The 14,667-nt window shown below is 29.1% G+C and overlaps 1 protein-coding gene across 4 annotated transcripts in view; it reads left to right on the top strand.

Annotated features, from left to right (window-relative positions):
• LOC122571369 (extracellular matrix protein 2) overlaps positions 1-14,667 on the top strand; it is a 29,242-nt gene that overhangs the window by 3,043 nt on the left and 11,532 nt on the right. The window lies entirely within an intron of this gene.

Here is a 14,667-nt window from a genome sequence, read left to right as displayed (position 1 = left end):
TGTTATACAATTCAATTTGTGAATCTATTTTTTATTGTTATATTACGGTTACTAAGTCTATTTTTAATTTTATTTCTATTTTCATTGTCGAGTCTAAATATATCCTGTCTAAGAGAAACATCAACTTTGTAGAACATAAAATAACACAATAGGTCAATCATAATGAAATGTATTTTAAATCTATGGCACGTAATTGTCACATGGCATTGTCTCGTCATTGTAGAATGTTTTTAATGCGAAAGTTTAAATATCTAAATACTATACATTTAGTTACTATTTGTTTCCATAAATGTTTACAATCTATATTAGTACATAAATATTCATATTAATTGGTATAGGCAGAAAATTTTATTTACAATTAAAGTTGAATGAGTGTTTCCGTCAAATTTTATTGTAATAATTTACGTCGCATTTATATCAAATACTTTTAAACGGAAAGTAGGCTATGACTGAACATAACTTCTCTATTGGATACTGTGTTAAATATTTTAATTATATTTTAAACATGACCAAAAAATATAATATGGGAAACTTCGTTTATTGGGCGAAAGTAACATCTTATTTATATTCATAAAATCTGTTGTCACCATGTCCACAACAATGGTACCTATCGGCGGAAGAATGATTGCTATAATAATATCTCGCATCCTAGCGTCGAATTGTTTGATTGCACAATAGCAAGGTCAGTGTCCATTTGAATAATCTATTTTTATCCAAGGGAAACACTGAAACTTGGTTTATGCCTGATCGATGTTAGTGATTGTGAAAGCTGGCGGACTGTGCGGAATGACGGTCAAGGTAGAAACGCCATTCCGTCATTGCTTGCAACGATTAATACTAGGTTTACGGGACCCGTCAATTTGACGGATTTCGAACTTCGAAACGAAATATCTCAAAAAACATAGCACCAATTTTAGCCATTTTACATCGTAAATTAATCATTTCATCTAAAGAATTTATACACAAAATTATTTTTTCTTAGGCTTTCTAACTTTTGAAATCTGTATGTAGTATATCTATTTCTACGAGCACCCGTCAAATTGACAGGTAAACGAAAATACGCATTTTTCTTTAAAAAATCGATTTATTCAAATTAAGTCTGAAAGGAACAATATTGGGCTTCGCGTTTAAATAAATTATTAATAAATAAAGTCTTTTTTTTAATTATCACTAAAAAAATAACAATAACATTAATACAGGGTAATTATATCTATTGAGCACATTTTTTACAAATATACTGAATGTTGTTTGTGCATTTTCCGCATACGATCTTTTTGCAATATATATAATAATTATTACTTCTATTTTTTTTTTTGCAATAACCCACTTGGCAACTTTTCCGTACTTCTGACAGTGAAGGTGACAGAAATGAAGCGTCTGATCTTTGGCAAATGTTCTCCTTGTTTTCTCCAGCTAATTCCTCGGCTAAACAAAATATGAATTCCTTTCTGGATATTTTTGATCCGGTGCACTCTTTATATAATATCCACGCGTTTATCGCTGCCAAATCCAAAATATTGAAAAAGACTTGAAGGAGCTATCGGAAACTCCCTGCTTTCACACTATATTTGCGTGCCATTTGGTCAGCGACGTCCACACCAAACTTTGTTTTATTGTAAAAAGCAATGGTTTCTGGAACACGTTTATAATTATCTTCTACTCGTACACCTGTATGTTTGGTGCTTAGAAGGAGGACTTTTACTTTAGATTTGCTTTTAAACACAGCAAGTGTGCAGTTTTCTGATTTATATAAATCTGACGAAAACAAGGTCATCTTGTCCTTTTTTTTCTTCGCTGGCTTTGGCAGTTCTCTTTTATTCGACCGGATGGTCCCAACCAAAGTTGTTTTTTGTGCAAGCAATTTTTTAGCTAGCGGGATGCTTGTAAAGAAATTGTCTGTCGTTATATTTCTGCCTCGTTGTAAATATGGTTCGGCTAACTTTAATGTTACAAACTCACCCAACAGTATTGAGCATCGAGTTTCATCTTTCCCCATATAAGGAAAACCATTCAAAATATATTTTGTTTGTCTCTTGTTTTAGGGATTTCGTCGGCATAGGCATAAGCGATTTCGTTGAAGACGAAAATAAACACTCAGGCCATACAATCCGCTTTAGGTTACATTATCGAGATCGATATCAATCGCGATTGAGAGATGCCGAATTGGAGACATCTTAGTAAAGACTTTTCTTTCATTGTTATATTTATTATTATTCTCGAGAGAATTGATCGTAAATTAATAATAAATAAAAAAAAATATTTATTATTGGAGGAATGACTTTACGAACGAAGCAAACATATAAGGTTTATTTCTGAAATCAGCTAACCCGTCAATTTGACGGGTCTCGTAGAGATAGGTATACTACATACAGATTTCAAAAATTAGAAAGCCTAGAAAAAAATAATTTTGTGTATAAATTCTTTAGATGAAATGATTAATTTACGATGCAAAATGGTTAAAATTAATGCTATGGTTTTTGAGATATTTCATTTCGAAGTTCGAAATCCGTCAAATTGGCGGGTTCCGTAAACCTAGTGTTAACGTTATTGTTATTTTTTTAGTGATAATTTAGAAAAAAAGACTATTTATTAATAATTTATTTAAACGTGAAGCCTAATATTGTTCCTTTTAGACTTAATTTGAATAAATCGATTTTTTAAAGAAAAATGCGTATTTTCGTTTACCTGTCAATTTGACGGGTGCTCGTAGAGATAGATATATATGAAACGCCCGTAAAGTGTTAAAGATGCTATTCTATTAACGTAGCTTGGTATCCGACTTTTGCTTATCTAAAAGCTAAGCGCTAACTATTTTCATAGTAGAATTGAGAACTGCCCAAATTAATGAGGAGAGGCAAATTGTTTCATCAGTCGCATTGATGATATATCGAATATAATTCCTCTTTATTTAAGGACTCCCTATATTTTTACGTTACGTTTCGTTCCTATTAAAAATTAATGACCTATGTCGTATTTATATGTGTGAAGATGCAAAGGTTAAAATCAGCGTAATTGAAGTAAATTTGCTTTTATTAATTTCCAAATTTGGTTACATGAAATTTGATATGTTTTATAATATATATGATAATGTACATATATGTACTTATTTCGTGTATCGTAGATTGTACAACAATATTTTTTGCCTTTTTGTTAACATAATGTTAGTATTATATGCGGAGCAGGGTGCTCCAAGAGGATCAATATACTGAAATAGATTATTCATTATATGTAAAAAATAAGTCTAAATAAAGAGGAAAAAATTTTTTCATTGCATGTTTGAGAAAGTCAAGCTTAAAATGAAGTTTTAACGACACATATTATGAACTGCATTTTCTTGGAAACGAGCCGTTAAACAAAAAGAATTTATTATACTTTTATTATATACCTTTTTATGTATTATGCATTAGGTGGATATAAACATTCTGTGTTTGCCTGCATTATCTACAACTAACATCTATAACTGTCTTTTTATTGGGTAATCATGGACTTAAAAATAGAAAATAATTCTGTATAATAACTACAAATGTCCTACTTTAATAATATGCAAGAATATAACTTTTTGCTTATTTTATGTCAACAATTAAAGTGGAGGATATCCGAGATTAAAATTCATATATGACATTGTATCTAATGTGAGTTTAAGTTTAAGAAAAGTAATGCTATAGCACAAACCTGCAAAGATATTTATCAAATGTCTGAAGATGAAGAAGCATGCCAACAATAGTTCGTTTTGTTTTAAATGGCCGAAAATTTTTATATACAGAGAAAGTTAAACTGATAATTTCATAGATTCTAAGGAACAACAGTTCTTTGTACATAATCTTGTAAATAACTTGTTATATTTTTATTACGTAAAATTGACAGAACTTTTACACTTGCTCAGTGTATACGTAGATTGGCCTCCTCCACTCAGGGAGTGCCTTCCGACTTCGCTCACCATATGTATATCTCAATGTCAAACAGTTCGAAACTGTACCTACATACAACTCAAGAAATTCTTTCGTATTGATACGTCACTTAGAAAAATTTAACAGTACTAAAATCTTCAAAATAATAGATAATATCATAAATATACAGACACAATCCAACATAATGAACAACATTTATTATAACAATAACTTATACAATACATGTAGTACATACAATGTATATTATTATATTGTAACAGTTGCATAAATTGACACATATTATGTAAACAGGAATTGTATATATAATGACTCATGAAAGTATTTGAACATTTACTATAGATTTTATGAAGAACGTCGATTTTATTTGAGCAGTCAATGACTGATTTGATTAATAGGCTAGAATATTTCTGATGAGGCTATTTTTAACACTAATTAATGCATCTGTTTAGGCCCATTATTTATACTACATACTGGGATCATACGTTTGCAATAAATGACCTGTAATCTCCACAATGTTATACATACATATCTTTTCGTACTGGTTCCTAATTTTATTAATATAATCATTATAATTACGTGTTATCATAATGCTAATGAAATTTTACAAAATTTTTATGTAGCACACATAGTATATTTTATGTTAAGTATTCAAATACTTTCGCGAATCACTGTACATTCTCTGCCGGTCAACAAAATATTAGTTCTCGAATGGAATTTTTAACTCTTTGTAAATCTGCAGTATTTTATACTCTACTCTTATAAATTATTCTTCCGATATTCCTCGAAATATTACGATACCCCCACACACAATTCGATCTTTTAGTTAAATATAGCATCATATGGATTACACTAATGGTATGATTTTTATTATTATGATAATGATTCTCGACGATAAAAGAAATCGAATGATGTCAGAGTTATCTTCTTGGAGCATATTTCGCTTCGTAACTTTGCACTGCAATAGATAGATATAAATACTGATTTATTATTCTATTATATAAATATATTAGAAACCTACTTCATCATAGATAGCAGAATGTTTCACCACGGGTAAAGATCAATTTATCAATTGATTTGGGGTATGAATCAGAACAGTAAATGTTACATAATATGTCCATGCAAGTCAGTGGTTAAGAAGATGCTCTTAATGAAAGTCGCCAATTGTTGATGTAATACCAATTACTTTTAGATGAATTTTCAGATGTATAATAATGCAGACTTAATGATTTATTGCAAATAATTTAATGTCCAAATGGTTTACGTATAAAAGATTAACAAAATCTATTATGATAGGAAATTATTAAAAAATGTAATATTTTTCTTTATTTTTCTAAAGTAATATTTTACTCAACAAACTAAACGTAACTTGAATCTGGTACAGGCAGCAGAGGAGTAATTTTCTATGTTATAAGTTACCAACGCGCTTTATAATCAACGTTCGTTAACTAAATTTGCTTAATTATTACTGAGCCTTCACGGCCCATATTCATATAATGTTTTCTACTTGAAATAAGCATAATTTGAATCAATTGGCAAGTTTTGGTTCATCCATAGTAAAATATACAAGTTGTCTCATTTTAACTTATAAATGCCCAATACCCACGTAACCATTAAGTGTAATGAAAAATGTTTGATTTGCAAATTAAACGGTTTCCACATGGAATGTGGTTAATAGTTCCTTTGGAGAATCATGTAATTATGTGTAATTAATAATTCTTTTGAGGTGACCGCGTAGAAAAAATATAAAGACCAACTTGGCTTTTTTCATTTTTTTAAATCCAATTTATCATTTCCTATAAAAAGAAAATTAAACTGTTTATGTCGAAAAATTGTTAATTTGGAAGATACTTTATACTTATATGTTTTAAAGACGTGGTATTTGCTTTTATAAAAAGATAATGGGGCGAATTCAATTATTTTAATATTTTGTATGATTTTATTTAACAAATTTGAAAACATACTTTCAAGAAGTAATGTTATTCATACATAAATTGATCGGACGAATTGAGAGCTTACTTTTAAAAGTATGCGTTGTCAGCGTTCTGGGTAGGCTAAAAAAATTGTAGAAGTCATATACAGGCGGTCGACCTATCCGCCTACCGATCTGTCGTCAGCAGTATTATACGAAAATTCTTTTGGATCGCCGATTGATTGTTCTATCCAAACTAACGTTGGTGACGCGAATAATAATGTTTTTTGCATTTTGCAAATACTTTGTGTACTTCAAATAAAACAGTTTGTGGAAGATCACTCATCTGGTTATTTTTAGGGACGTTTATATCCTACACAATTAATAAAAACTATTTCAAAAACATATTTGTAACTTTAGCACAGCTTAGTTATGATAAATTTATTTTCTCATCTGTTTAAATAATCAATAGTTCCAATTTATTTTTGCTTATTTATATCAATTGACAGCAAATTGTTAAAAATAAACAATTCATCGAATAAATTACACTTTGCAATAAAATAGTAACACGTATGTTCCAATACTTTTTAACGAGTACTCTGTTTACAACGTTATATTCTACCTTCTGATATTTCGTTTTTCCAAAATGATTTCCACGCGATCCTATACATTTTTCCAATAACTTGATTACTCTAGATTTAGAAAACTGATCAGTTTAAAAATTTTAATTTTTGTAGGCATTTTTCTTAATAGCCTTTTTTCATTCCGAAACATGGAATTAAATTCTAATGTTTACAAATATATTTAGATATTTGAAAACATGGGAGAATAAGGAGAACTCAACAAAATTTTATAGTAAATCTTACAATTTTCGTATAGTTATTTTTTCACTTGTGTACTAATGCAAATAGTTCCTTTGTTGACATATATATTATATATATGTCTCATATATTGTTCGTATTTTTAATATTATTATATGTCTACATTTATAGTAGGTGATTATAAATAATAGGAAATTATAATAATGAAGTTCTACCTGATGATCACCGCACAATCTGTTTTGTATGAAGCGATTATTTCGACATTAGTTTCATATATATATATTTATCATTTTCAACCCATTGTTTCGAACTTTCTGTTTGTCACAAATGATACGAGACGATGTGTTTTAAAAATGGATTCTGTTTCTTTCTTTGAAATAATGAGTTGGCTATCTCCATTAAATAACTGTCGAATGACTTACTTTCAATTGAGATACAATCTCACTTCCTGTTTGTTTTTGGACTATTTGCTATAATCTTTCTCCTAACACTATTGTCAATGGAATTTTCTTCCCGGCCTTCATTACTTAGTGGAAAATTATCAGTCCTGGATTTCATAAACAAACTGTTTCAACATTTAGTTAGCTAATTTATGGTTTTGGCAGCTTTTACAACATCGTCCAAATTTAAACTAATAAAAAAAGTTAAACTAATATGGCGACAGAATATAAATTTCTAATATTTCTATTATGAACCTTACATTTCTTTATTTAGTGACTATGGTTTTTATATATGTCATTTGATTTAAAAGGGTTTCAATTGGAATAATTTTAAAGATATATATGTATATATATTTCTTTTAAAAACATCACGGTATTTTCGCACTATGTTTTATTCTGTAGGAGTGATTGGATGTTGTTAGATATTTTATATTCTTCCTTCTGTCATAAATTTTGTTAGCATTCAATACATGTGTATTACAATAAATCTAAACGATGTTCCTTTTATATTAATGATCAACTGATCGTGACTAATCGTAAATAAAATGTATAACATTTAACTATGTAAATTCTTAATGAAAATAGACGTTGAGAGATATAGCAGCATAGTGTTAGAAGTTATTATTGCCAAAATATACTTAGATGATTTCGTAATAAATTAATTTAGTGTCCTCTTAACTATATACTTCAAATATTTAAATGGCGTAATTATAATTACATTTTTGTTTACTATTGCATGTTTGTAACATAAATTTTATTTATTCTGAACATTAACATATCCCCGTTAATTTTAATATAGTATAAAGGTATTTAATTTAATATGGAGGTACCTATATAATATTATTATTATATTGCATAAAATTACTGAAATTTAACTGTCTGCTGACACAATATCTTTAATGACAGTAATTTTTTCACAGACGAAAATTACTTCTTTAATACTTTACAACGCATATAACTTGGAAGTTACATTTTTAAATTCTTTATTTATTTATTTATCATTGTATTTCATCAGTATACCATTTCATTGACACACAATAATCTGTTTATGACAATTACTACTCCCTAATTTGTTATCACAACATGAACCTACAATTAATTCGAATTTCTAGTTTCATAAATAAGCAAAATTCTGTAAAGTATAGAACTATTAAATTAACTTGGATAACTACGTTTGATACAATTTCCTGCTTTGTATTTTTCTCTTATACTATAGAATGATGCAATTTTATATCAACATGTTCAATATATTGTATGTGTAATGTATATGCAACATACATACGGACAATCATGTTTTCCAAAGAATGCACAACTTCTATAGATGCACTTGTTGGTTATCTTTTCTGTCGAACAATTTTTATTTGGTTCTTATATCATTTAAATCTTTTTTTCTCGCTGACACAAAACACGCTATTTTAAAATATACATTCTCATAAATATTGTTGAGCAAAATTTGATCTTCTAAACGAAAATATCAGAGAAGCACAACATTTCAATTTTTATCTCATAAACTTAGCATAATTAATTTGTACATGTCTCTATAGTTAAATATTTACATTTTATTATATTATTACTTTAAAACATGTGCATAATTTAAAGACAATAAAAGTGCCGATATCGGTAAATAATACTAAGTAATTATTCAAGGAAAGTGACTAATTAAGTGATTAATTCGATTTATAACTGTTTGAAAGGTTTACTTAAAATGACTAATGTCTAGATTATTGCTATATTCTTCGTAACATATCGTTACGAAACACTAAATATATTTATTTTGTACGCAGATACCTATTACCACTATATACGCGTATATAGTGGTAATATTCCACATTTCGATTATTTAAACGAATAGCATAATAATGGGTATCAATAAAAGTAACATTAGAATTCGATACATAATAGAATTTTACACTTAAATCACTTAACACTGCATTTGTTTTATTCTAAAAAAAAAAAAAAAAAAAAAAATACCTACTATAACTGTACTTGGTAGAAAAATGCACGAAACACGATTTCTAAACACGACTGACATACTTGTACGAAGGATCGAGTTCGGTTAAAATCCGGCTATTGTATGCTCCATAATTTCATTCTCCTGCTGATACTTTCAGTCAAGATCAGAAACGATCGTTCCCGGTCCCTGAATGAATAAATTCCGAGTGGAAGAGCCGGTTCGCCAGATGCCTTGATTATCTTCTTTTTTTCTCCCTCTTTGCTTTTTCTTCCAGTTATAAACACGATACTCTTGAATCATGGAAAGTGGAGTACTTTGTATATACTTCAAAGTTCATACTTCATTAATCATCGGTGACTAATTCCACATACATTATATATTATTTTTTAATATTTATATATATATATATATATTACGTATGATATTACGTATAATATTTATATTACTATATATATATAATATTATATTATATATTATATATTATATATTATTATAATATGATAAAAATCCGTGCTGTAGTTAAATTAAATATTACGCAATTAATTTGTAAATATGTAAAGAATATTTACATATTCGAAATGTTTTAAAAATTCTATAATATCATTTGAATTAAATTTCTTACAAAGAACTATTAAAATTATGTATTCTGTTTTGTATACAAATGCATTTGTAATGACACGTATGTGCATGGTATTTGCGAATTTAATTTTGTTCATATACATTTATTACTATAAGTGTTTCTGCACGATATGTTATATAATATCATACATTTAGATATATTTGTGATAAAAATACTTGGATGGGAGTCATAATTATATCGTTATAATTTTATACAGCAGCAAAAAAGTTTTAATAGCTTATTTAACAAAAGACTGATTTCATGAATTTCACAAAATTTTGATATCTTTTAAATTAATTACATTATCTTTTACGTCTACGACGTTTTACGTAATGTAGCATCATCATTTTATGTAAATTTTTTCTCTCTGTTTAGGAAGCAAAAAGTAGATTACATAATTAATCGTGTGCTAATTATTTATAAGATAATTCAATAATGAAATGATTATATGCTGCTTCTATTTCATTATAACCTTTTGGAAACCTGTTGTTTGTTCGTACATGTGTTGCATTGTAAAAATTTGTTGTAATTGACAATAATTAAATTATATAAATACATGCTTATAGTGGAAAAGAACTTTACGACATAATTTACGATTTGCTGGACATTATATAAAATTGAACAAATGAAATGCAAAAATTGATTGCATAATCTTGGAAGAATTAACTTAGATGTTAAAAATCTGGTCACGTGGAGTTTATTCGTGCAATTAGACGCAGAAAATCGTTAATTGTTCAATTCTTTACATTGTTTCAATTCTCAAAATTGACAAGAAATTTTACAGTTTTCTGTCATAAGCGGAGATCGACAATTATAATTATAAAAAACTTGTTCTAGCAATGGAAGTGTTTAAGGCATAATAAATTAATGCATGGTAAAGTCGTACTGTCGCATTTTCCTTATACTGAAACGATCTTTGGAGCATAATTTCCTTATTTATCAATTCGAAGGAGAACTGCAGAAACTCCTTCCTAAGCAGCAAAGCTTCCAGGAAATCATTGTAAAGTATTATCTTTCCATGGCAAGACTTGTATGTGAGTTATATTATAACATTGAGGTAGTTGCGACTTAAATCCTTATTTTTAAGTTTTTTCGTTTATCCGTCAATTGTCACTTAATCTGTGGAATGTAAATGTTTAACTAAATTTCTGTTCCGTTTATAAAAGTTATTTTCGATATTGTACAGCGAATATCTAAAATTTTAAAGATAGAATACATGATTGGATGTTAATTTTAAGTTAAACGATTTACAATGTGTTGAGTTTTTCATTGCAGATTGTACATACATGGTGAGTTCTAAATACAGTCTCAATAAAAAGTACTACGTAAAATAACTTGTTACCTATTGGTTTTATCGAAAAACGTCTTAAATGAATTATGTTGCATTTCGAGAAGCTAATCGGATGGATGTAATTTTATTTTCTAATATCATATTTTCTGAGATATCAAGATGACCTTGAGTTTTTTAAATCGCACCATATATTTTTTATAACATTAATCGATACAGCTGGACATTCTTTGCAAGAAAGTATTAACCTATTTATGCTAGAAAACTATTAGTTTGGCAAATATTTTAACTTTCATTTGCCAAATTTAATATATGGAAGACTAGGAAAGAAGCGAATCGGTTGTACTTGTTAAATGATAAAATCCGACCACCCATTCGTGTCCCTTTAAATACAACATAATGTATTTAAGACGTTTTTCGATACAATCAATAGACAACGAGTTATCTTAAATGGGAGTTCTGATTGACTTACCCAGTATATAACACAGAAAAATAAAAAGAACGATGTTTAAAATTTTCTTCTTCATCCAGCATTGTAATTCTCTGTAAGAACTGACTGTAATGCGTTCTTGCATCAAAAAAAAAAAAAAAAACGAAAAGAATCCTACATTGTCTGTAGATATGCAGTATAATCTCATTTTAATCGCCGACCTCCATGTATGCAGTGCGCATGTTTACATATGTACTTGCATCGTAACACATTCTTCTGGATTGTGCTAGAATGTTATAAAAGATCAACATCTTGGTTGGTGCTAACAGAAAAAATAGTAGAAAGTATCAGTCAACTCTATAGGTCTCTAGAAACATTTTTTTAATCTTTTGTGCTATGATATAACATGATATTTTTTAACTGTTTTCTATTTCTTCCCGATTGCTTCATTTCTGACAAAAATAAATATTTTCGTCATAAATGAAAAACCTAGATGAAAAACATTTCGATAAATGTTGATAATTTTGATCTTCTATTGAAGATTTATTTTAAAATTAACCCAAGCTTTCGTATTATTGAGATTATTATATTGAAATATGTATGAAAACTAGCTTTTTCTATTGTCTGTTTTTCGGTCTATCTAGAGATAAACTAGAAATAAATGCTAGCTCGCTCGTTTTCTTTCTTCCTCTGAAGATAATTCGATAAAGAATCTGCGTAACAAGATTGCAAATAATTTCACTTTGTTAAAACATAATGTTAAATAAAAATTTGTTACGAAGTGGGACAGCTACAAGCTTAAGAAATCCTGAAAAATTTGCAAAAATTGCATTGGGTACATATTTACAGGCACAACAGTACCACAGCTTCAAATATAAGCTATAAAGGCGTAAAAAAGCAATGGCGTAGTCTCAGACAAAACAAATATATTATCAGTAAGTATAAGATAAACGCAGTGATAAGATACACCGACGATAAGAACCTATGTATATTGTGTGATAAAATGGTAACAGCGTACTAGCCAGCAGATGAAATGAAGTTTAACGAACGTTATGCTGTTAAAATGAAAAACGAAATTAACGCTTACGATAAACAATTCTGCCGCACTACTTTTAAAAATTGAATTCTAATAAAGATTTACAATTTTGGGATTCTATGAGTAACATTGTGACCTTCTCTATATGGTTCAATGATTAACAATGAAATACAAAAGAAGAATAATTATTTCCTTGAAACTTATTGATAACACGTTAACAACATTTAAAGGCATTTTTCAATCTAATCGAAATGCTTCTAATTCGTTCGGACATTCATACAAAGCAATAGAATGAAAAGAGCCGAGTACATAATATATACATACAAGCTGCATGCCCTTAATTTCACATGCAACAGTAACACATTACGTAAGTGACTATTATCACGCAGAAACATTTATACGGTGAAACGAGAGCAGCACGATTAACTAAACCAAAGGAGGAAATCAGGCGCGCCTGCTAGTCAGCAACTCCTAGAATATGATATTTTCGAGAAGATATCGCAAAAAAAAAAGTAGAGAGCAAAAAAATCTTTGTTTCCATCAATTCCGTGCTAAGAATTCACTTATGATATATCTTGTCACATATAAAGGAAATATCTCTTACCTATTAAAGAACAACCAGCATATAAATTCTCGTTTTAAGCTTTCATCATTTCATTTGTCTTTAATTAGATATTTGATACTTTTTGTTCATCGCGAACAATAGCAATCAAAAGATCCAAGAAACGATAAGTATGATTAAGTACGACGTCGATTGTACGTGACGATTAATTAAGAAATATACTGATATTTTCTTGAAAGGTAATTCAACGAAGTAAATACATACTCACTTAGGTTAGGTACTTTTACTGTTATCGACACCAGATTGCGGCTGTTATGTTATAATAACGCTATATAATAATGTTCCTCTGTAGAGTGTCATTTGAGCCGGTTTATTTCACAAGAAGTTGCTTTACGGTCATACGACGAATTAGTAGCGCAGGGATTTAATCGAATCGAGATGTAAATCTGACTAGGAGAATGCTTCGATAGAACACCTCCTCGAAGGACACTACCTTATAATAATTATCCAACGCACGTCCACAGAATATTTTCTACAAGACGAAACGTTTTATTCGACAGACGCGATGTCTTAATAATATTTATCTGTTGGAAGAGTAATTTCTTTTTGTTTTAATTTAAATGATCTGCTTGCTTTAATTTTTTTGTTTTAATTACACAACAAAGATTTCGCAGTAATCAGAAACAAGAAATAATAAGTTAAGCGTATCGTTCTATTTCGTTTAGAATAGAGATTTTTCTTCCGATATATTTTTGTACATGATCTTGCGTTGATAATTATCTAGTAATCACAGATACAATAGTAAGATAGAGATTACAAATCAAGGAATGACAAACCGTCTCTTTTTGTAACAACAAGAAATCGTATATTTCGCGACGTAATAGAATATATAACTTTTTATTATAACTACGAAACAACGATGCATTAACGTGATATTTCCTTTATAGTGCACGTGTAGTAAAAATTTTACATTACGTAATGTTGTTTTTATACATCGTGATCATGGGAAAAAAGTTCCAAGAAGTCGCTTAATTTTTTTTCATCGCCATTTTTTTATTTCAACTAGATCTTATAATTTTATAGAAAAAGATAGAAGTATTCGTGGTACTATGATATTGTTGTCATTCATAACACTATTCTTTGTAGACGCGGAAATTTTGTTTCTGACGCTAATTTAAAATACGATAATTAGATTTCTAAAATATTTATCGCGTCAATGGTTCATTTGTGTTCGTATAATAATACACTCACGCAATTCTTACGTTTTACTTCACAGCTAGGAATTCCCTTGGAGTAAAAATAACAAAAGATTATTACACGAAATAGTATTTGAGCATTTGTTTGTACAAAATATATCCGGATTCGTTTATCCAGTCTCATGTCGGTCCATTTAGATTCATCACCGACTGCATAGGTGGGCCAAAAATGTCAATTCAAAGATTTACAGACCCCCTTTGGGATAAAGTAGCTGTGGCTACGCCTTTTATTCGTGTTTGTTATGCCCAAATTGAAATGGAAAAGCAAAAGGGACCACCTGCGTTATGCTCGAAGATAGGTAACTCTACCTGGATTTAACCGCTGAGATTTTTTTAGAGTCGAACAAAGAACCCAACTGGCACTCGTGCACCCTAAGACCTAAACCCACCATCCACCTTTTAAGGCAACGTTCACACGTATATGCCTGATCGTTTTGAAGCCCA

Source organism: Bombus pyrosoma, linkage group LG10 (assembly GCF_014825855.1).
Source record: "Bombus pyrosoma isolate SC7728 linkage group LG10, ASM1482585v1, whole genome shotgun sequence".
NCBI lineage: Eukaryota > Metazoa > Arthropoda > Insecta > Hymenoptera > Apidae > Bombus > Bombus pyrosoma.
This window is presented reverse-complemented; position numbering and strand designations above follow the sequence as displayed.